We start from the raw sequence: 6,197 nt of genomic DNA, 5'->3' as shown, positions 1-6,197 counted from the left end.
CAGTAACACAGTGTAGGTCCTTTCACCATCTTACTTGTCTGGCTCTGCCAAAATCCAAAGAGTACCTAAATGGCCTCATTAGCACCTCATTACTTATACCTGCCACCTTTAGATGATAGGCATAGAGAAAGGACCCAGCAGTGAGCTTTAGTTTATTGAACAGGATGGGGCTGACTTTCCCACGTTTCTAACATTGTTTGCCTTCCATTTGTTTTTTATTGTCTGTGCCTTGCTCCAGTTTCATCATATATAGGACTGGGTCTAGTTAGAGCATTTCTCAGAATCATTCATTCAGCAAATACTGAGCACCTTCTGTATGATAGTGATGCTTTTAGGAAAGGTGGGTTGTGATAGGAGATGAAGGAGCTGGTCTTGGGTGATTTCTCAGGTATTTCTACTAACTGCTTCTACCTGATGGATTCGATTCGTTTGGCCAAGATTGGAACTGCTCTCTATTGATAGAAAATAATTTATTGAATGTTTTTTGTACACCAGGCCTGTGGTAGGTGTTTTATGTGTTCTCTTTTAATCTTCCCAGCAAACATTTTTCTGTCAACTTTTTCCTTTCCTGGCTGGGTTGGTTCTCTGCCACTGCCACTTCTCTTGGAGGGTGATACCTACTTTGGTCCCTTTTGCTCTAAAGCAGCAGTCCCCAACCTTTTTGGCACCAGAGACCAGTTTCATGGAAGAGAATTTTCCACAGACTGGGGGTGTGGGGATGTTTTCGGGATGATTCAGGCGCATTTATTGTGCAGTCAAACCTCTCTGCTAACGATAATCTTGTATACGCAGCCACTCCCCAGTGCTAGCTAGCATCACCGCCTTCGTTCCACCTCAGATCATCAGGCAGTAGAGTCTCCTTAGGAGTGCTCAACCTAGAGCCCTCACATGTGCAGTTTACAGTGGGCTTCACGCTCCTGTGAGAACCTAATGTCGCTGCTGATCTAACAGGCTGAGGTAACGCAGTAATGCCAGGATGGGGAGCAGCTGTAAATACAGATGAAGCTTCACTTGCTCGCCTGCCACTCACCTCCCGAGTTTCTAACGGGCCATGGGGGGCTGGTACCAGTCCACAGGTGGGGTTGGGGACCACAGCTGTAAAGGACAGACACATTGCTAATCCCCACCCTGTCAGTATACCCCTTGGTCCGATGGATGAGGTTGGCAAGTTTCAAAAGTTGGAGACTAACAGTATTCATTGAACAAATATTTTATTGAGTGATACTCTGTAAGGTGGTATTCTAGGTGCTGGGGATACAGATCTTGAACTTAAGATGCTGGGGGGTGGCGTGGGACAGAATACATAAATGTCAAGTAGAGGATTCTGCTTAGATGGGGATAGTCAGTGAAGGATTTTCTTAAGTGATGTGTTGTAGATTAAACATGGGCATGTTATATTTTTGCATTATAAATAAGCTAGGGGGGTGAAAAGCTAGAGGCCAGGAGCCATGGCTCACACCTGTAACCTCAACCTTTTGAGAGGCCTAGGCAGGAGGATCACCGGAGGCCTTGAGTTTCTGACTAGCCTAAGCAACATAGTAAGACCTCATTTCTACAAAAATAAATGTGTATTTAGCTGGGTGTGATGGTACGCATCTGTATTCCCAGCTACTTGGGAGGCTGAGACAGGAGGATCACTTCAGCGCAGGAGTTTGAGGTTGCAGTGAGCTATGATGGCACCACTGCACTCAAGTCTAGGCAACAAAACAAGACCCTGTCTCAAAAAAAAAAAAAAAAAAAAGTAGATAAAATTTTAGCTTTTTAGTTCTGTTAAAGGAAGTCATCTTTGCTTTCTGCTTTGAAGTGGTCTCCCTGTAACAGACAACCAAAGGGCAATTTTTTCATGACTCGTAATCTAAGCTGGCTCAATATTACATTCACACTAGGCCTCTTTTTATCTTTTTTTTTTTTTAAACTACTGACTTGTTGAAAGGAAAAACACTATAAAGAACAAAGGGAAAATAGTGATTCTAAAATTATTGTTAAGAAGTGACTTGAAAAGATCGAATATAACTCACTGATTTCAGCATTAAAGCTTTTGGAAATTATATTGTTAAAGCTTCTAATTAATTGAAAGTCATTATGTATTGGGAAAAACAAGCAAAATGCTTCTAATCAAGCATATCTCTGAGTTGAGGCCACACAGTCTGCTCTGTGTAATTAACAAGATTATACTGCCATCACTTAGGAGTCATAAACTAGCTTTTCAAGAGTAATACTTGAATACACTGATTTTCCGTAGCATTCCACCATTCATTTTGTTACGTGTGATTAGTAGCCACCTGAGAAGCTGGCTTTGCACTTAACTAGGTACTGCCGGATTACCTCATGTGTAGGTTACCACGTGAGAGAACACAGATGAAGAGGGCATGCATGGCGTGTGTCCTCAGTTTGCCTCCACAAGCTGGTTCCTGTCTGGGCCTTGGGTGTGCAAATAATTGATGTATCCTTGGAAATCAGATGGGGGTGGAAATGGTCACACTATTTCGTAGTGATGACATGGCACAGTCTGGTCCTGGGTGGGTCAAGGAACCTCTGACGGCAGAGTTAAGTGTGATTTGGGAGTTCAATTTGATGTTAGACCTCTTAACTTCACTTGCCTTAAAAGTTTTCCAGGCACCCTCAAAATTGGGGTTAACTTGGTTGAATGCTAAGTTAAACCAGACTTCTTACCCTAGAGCTACATCAGTACTAAAGTAGACTCTAGGGGAATGGAGTGGTGAGAGAGATTATTTGCACTGTGATAGTAAGTGCCATTTCAAATTATTGGCATCAGTTTGCTCAGTACTCCTGAGTTCTTACACATGATCTTATGCTGAGGCAAAAGGAATTCCCAGGACTACTTTTCTGCAGTGGGTTTGGAAAACAGTAGTCTTGGTTGAAGAGGAGAAAGTACAGTTCAGGCAGGGATGACTCCAAGACAAAAAACTTACTGTATTTGAACATGTTGAGGAAAATTTTGGCTCATTTAGAGTTCAGAGCTGAATTACTCATCAGGTACAGAGAAAATAAATGAAAAAATTAAGGTAAATATTAACTAGAACAAAAACTTGTCCTATAATATTGGGGTTTTAATCTGTTTGAGCTGTTATAACAAAATATTAATACTGTAAACAATGGCGACAGAATTTTATTTCTCACAGTTGTAGAGGCTGGGAAGGCCAAGGTCAAGGCAACTGCAGATTTAGTGTCTGGATTCTGTCTTGTGTTCACATGGCAAAAGGGGTTAGGCATCTCTCTGGGGTTTTCCGTTTATAAGTGTACTATTTTAACATGAATTTGGGGGGAGCACAAACATTGAGATGATAGCAGGGCTCAACTATTAACCTAGTCATAATGGCAGCACTGAATTATTAATGTAATAATTATCTAACAAAATATGGCTAGGCAGGTAATGTGTATATGAGCAAAACTCTTAAATCAGGTAATTTTTAAAAATGGCAAATATGAGCATCTTATTCAGAAACAAAGGTACGGAACAACTAAAAAGACAAGAATAGTAAGTTGGCTTCTGGGGAGGGTGGGACAGTGAACTCTTTAAAGATTTAGGATGCTATTTGCTTTGTTAAACCATGGTCTTGCCTTTTTTTTTTTTCCTTCTAGACAGGGTCTTGCTCTGTCACCTAGGCTGGAGTGCAGTGGCGTCATCACAGCTCACTGCAACCTTGAACTCCAGGGCTCAAGCGATCTTCTGCCTAAGTCTGAGCAGCTGGAACTATAGGCGTGAGCCACCACACTTCGCTAATTTTTTTCTTTAATTTTTTGTAGAGATCTCACTGTTTGCCCAGGCTGGTCTGGAACTCCTTGCATTGTTTTGATAAAATGTTTTGTCATGCTAACAGCTCTCCTATCTTAAGCCAGACGATGATGGCTTAATATGAGTGAACCTTCTAGCCTCTCACCAGATACAAATCTGACAGGAGTAGAGACTTGTATCACTTCATGGCAGGTAAGTAGCTCCCTTGAGATATAAAACAGGGATGGTGATGGAAGTGGTCGTGCAAACCTGTAGTCCCAGTTACTTGAGAGGCTGAGATTTCAAACACAAGGCTGGGAGCAATACATTAGAGAAGTTTTCAAGAATCTTATCTCCAACCAACCAATACTGCAAACAATCTGTCCTGGGTCCGAATGGCATAAAAGCCCAAACGGCAGAGACAGGATTTCCAGTGTGTACACACATACACTTAGTGAAAATGTTAAATCTTTTTCAAGAACCTAGAAAGGCAGCCTGTGGTGTTAAGGGAGTTAGGTGTTTATCTTAACCTTAAGGTCTTTACCAGTAGAGGGTGGAGCAGTGGGGGAGTACTAAAAGGAATGAACAAAGACTGGATCTCCCAGGAGCAGAGGGGCTGTGCAATACATAAGGGTTTACATTTTACTTTTCACTCCAACAATGGCGATAGGAGAGGGAAATAGAGGTCCCGAAAATTCAGGAAGAGCAGAGAAAGTGTGTTAATTTAAAAAATCAATTTGCTTACCTGGGACACAGATGAGTCCCCAAGGCTCAGCCATCTCGGTAGGACAAAGTCAAGCTTGTTGCAAAGCCAGGGTCAGAACTGAAGTAATCCTAGAGGGTCCGTGGGTGTGGAGGGTGCTGGTTCAAGGGGGTCCGCCAGGTCCGGAATGAGAGTGTGATCTCCCGTTTTAGGAGGCGGGCACGTGCTCTTTCAGTGCCCTTCCTTCACACGGTTAGGGTACGGTCCCAGTGGAGCCCACTTCTTGGGGCACTCATTACTCCAGTGATCCAGAGTTGTAGTGGAGGCAGGGCTCAGTTCCTGGAGAAAAGTGTGGTCCTGGTGTCTTCTTGTCTGAGCCTCCGGGTAACTCTCTGAAAACTTTTCTCATTGCAGTAGCCACCATTTGAAAAGCTTCCTTCTCTTTTGAGACCCGTTTCTGGTCTCTATTTTTTCCTTCCCTTCTCATCTCGTCTCGGTTATTAAAAACCTTGAAGTCCAAGTCTAAAAGCTCTGCTTATGGAGTCTGAGGCCCCTTTTCAAGTTTTTGGAGTTTACGCCGAATATCAGGGGCCAGTTGGGAGATAAAATGTACAGATGGGGAGCGAGTTTGGAATAACGGGCCTGAGTGAGCGCAGCCTGGCGAAAGTGGTGGGGACGGAGAAAAAGAAGAACGAGGGGGAGCAGGGGAAGCCGAAAGAGAAACCTCATCTGGAAAGAAGACAGTGAGAGAGCTGTGGGAGTAAGAAGTAACATGTGGCAGGCAAAGTGAAGGTCAGAAAGTCTAGCAAGTCTAAGGAAAGCCTGAACATAGAGGACTTCAGACCCCGTTGCCATGCCAACAGCAATAGAAGTTTGAGTGGTGGAATAGCATTATGATTAAGAGATCCGTTCTCGGGCCAAATTTCATTTAATGCAGTGTTGCCTATGATGGCAACTAGGAAAAAGAAAAGGACTTTTTAGGGATGGTTGTATGTTGAATGAAATTCTGACCAGATATCAGGAGTCATTGAGGTCAGAGTCAGACTGTGACTGGCCTATCTGGCCAGAAAATGGGCGTCCCCGACTTCTGACTCCGACCTGGACCTCATAATCTTCCCCCAAAGCCAGGTGTCCCCAACTCTGAGTGAAGACTGATGGGGGCAGGAGGCATAAAGCCCTCCAAGACCCCACCCTCCTCTGTCCCCAAGAGTGGTTAGGAAGTGTCCTGACACCCTCACGAGTGGTAGACCCAGCGCTGGGTTTTCCTTTTTGACCAAACCAGAAAGCTGCCGCTCTCCATCTCGTGCCTATTACCATTCCCAGAGCCCACGAGACTTAACAAATTCCGAATGAGGGCACTGAGAATGAAGTCCTGGGAGCTGTGTGACAGAGGAGGAAGCAGTCTAGAGACAAAAGCAGAAAAATGACTCAGTTTCCCTGTGACTTGACTTCCCCATGCAGGCCACTAAATGTTAGAGTGGAAACTTAGTAAGTGTTGATGGCGGATTAGAGAAAATTCTCACACCAGGAGTAGAACAGTTTTAAGAAACAAGGTTTGTTTTACTTTCTCAAGAAAGGAAGAAAAAGAGTGAAATAGAGTGTGGCCACAGCACTGATGAAAAGGTAGTGCCAGGTGGCTGAGGAAAGTTGCTCAGAGTTTTAAAGGGTAAGAATGGCTTTTTTTTTCCTCTCTGCTTCAGCAGGCTGATAACAGAAGTGAAGCAGTTGCAGGTGCTCTTTATTTATTTATTTATTTTT

This window comes from Propithecus coquereli, unplaced genomic scaffold (genome assembly GCF_000956105.1).
Source record: "Propithecus coquereli isolate 6110/MARCELLA unplaced genomic scaffold, Pcoq_1.0 Scaffold120, whole genome shotgun sequence".
NCBI lineage: Eukaryota > Metazoa > Chordata > Mammalia > Primates > Indriidae > Propithecus > Propithecus coquereli.
The sequence above is the reverse complement of the archived record's forward strand: the minus strand, read 5'-3'. Positions refer to the sequence as shown.